Genomic DNA, 1,591 nt, shown 5'->3' on the forward strand with positions numbered 1-1,591 from the left:
CAAATGGATTTCCTTTATCTGAGTCCAGTGTTGACACAGCTGACTGAAATACTTGAAGTAGGAAGACAGAGTTCTAGAAATGCAAGCTGCCATTGCTTGTCCATTGATAAGACCTAGTAGAGCTGCCCTCAATTCACCAGTCCTCCTCCTTCCTGTGCCCCTGAAACCACCAGCTTTCTGCTGCAGCATCACTGCATGAACCGAGAGATTTGTTTGCAGCAGCAGATGGACAACCTTGAGTGTATTCTTTCAAAGACCCTATAAAAAACTTACAATATGGAATGTTTAGCAGTGTATCTGATTACAACCTGTCTTAATGCCAATGGCATGTTTTGGAAAAAGAAATTATAAATCCACAGGGAGATCAGATTATACATACTGTAGGCTAGAAATTCTTCTTGTTCTCCTTAGCTATGATGGCATTGAATAGCTTTGGTAATCTTTCCACAAATAAGGCTATTATGGACCTTTTGCTTTTCCACGGAAAGCTCCTAATCCTTACTTCTTTCCCAAAATAAAACATGCTTCTAAGAAAGCTAGGCAGTGACCCCAGTTTAAAGGTCAACAAAATCCATGCAGCCCCATAGAAAAGTTGCTGGCCTTGGACATGTGCTTTAGCCTAAAGGAAAACTTCATCTGGACAGTGCCACTTTGGGTGTCAGTCCTCCAGGGTTCTCAAAACATGGATCATGGAATGGAGTAGAAAGACTATTCCTATGTAGTCTCTCATGCTATTCAAGAATCTCAAAAAATATGGCTTCTGTTTAATGTCTCATGAGAGTATCCCACATCTTTCAGGAGCTAACATGATGAAGTTGGCAGCTGCATGGAAAATGAAAAGGATTTTTCATCAAATGCATTAAGCTTTAGCAAACTTTGCATCATGACAGAAATCCTCCACCTTCCCAAGAAGGATTTCAGAAGAGCTCGCTACTTGTGTTCCCAGTATTATTTTTCATATACACTACATTCATAAACATCAGCATGACCCTGAAATTCTTCTGTGGCAATAATGAGTCTCTGTAGAACACTCCAAAGATGAATAAAAAGCAGGCCTTGGTACTTTGGCAGGTATTTTCTTAGAGATTAGGAGAGAGAAATTAGGAAAGGTGAGCATTCCCACATTTGAAGTATATAACTTGGGAAGTGGTGGACGACACAAAATAGTTTTCGTCATACTCCCTTTGGAAATTACTTGTGAGGAATTTTAGTTAGGAAATCACTGTTTTCTATATGACAAAACACACAGACACTATTCAAGGAAAGGGATAAACTTAACAAAGTTAACCAGTGGTTTGTTGGCTTTCCCCTGTCTCCCCAAAGAAATGCATTGTATCTTTCTGTCCACTACCTACAAAATTCAGCTTCCGGTGAAAATATGCATTCCTAAGAAAGACATCATCAGCACAGAGGAATCTCAAAGGGGTTTGAGACTTCTTCTCAACAGGTGCTGAGTTTAAGAATGAGGCAGACAAACAACTAGGTATCTACCAAAGCCAAAATGTATTTTTAAATTGAAGGCTGCCCTCTTGAATGACTTAAAATAGCTCTCTGTCTTAAGAGAGGTTTATGATTAACAGATATATTATTT

The sequence above is a fragment of the Manacus vitellinus genome, unplaced genomic scaffold, assembly GCF_001715985.3.
Source record: "Manacus vitellinus isolate BGI_N305 unplaced genomic scaffold, ASM171598v3 scaffold_28_pilon, whole genome shotgun sequence".
NCBI lineage: Eukaryota > Metazoa > Chordata > Aves > Passeriformes > Pipridae > Manacus > Manacus vitellinus.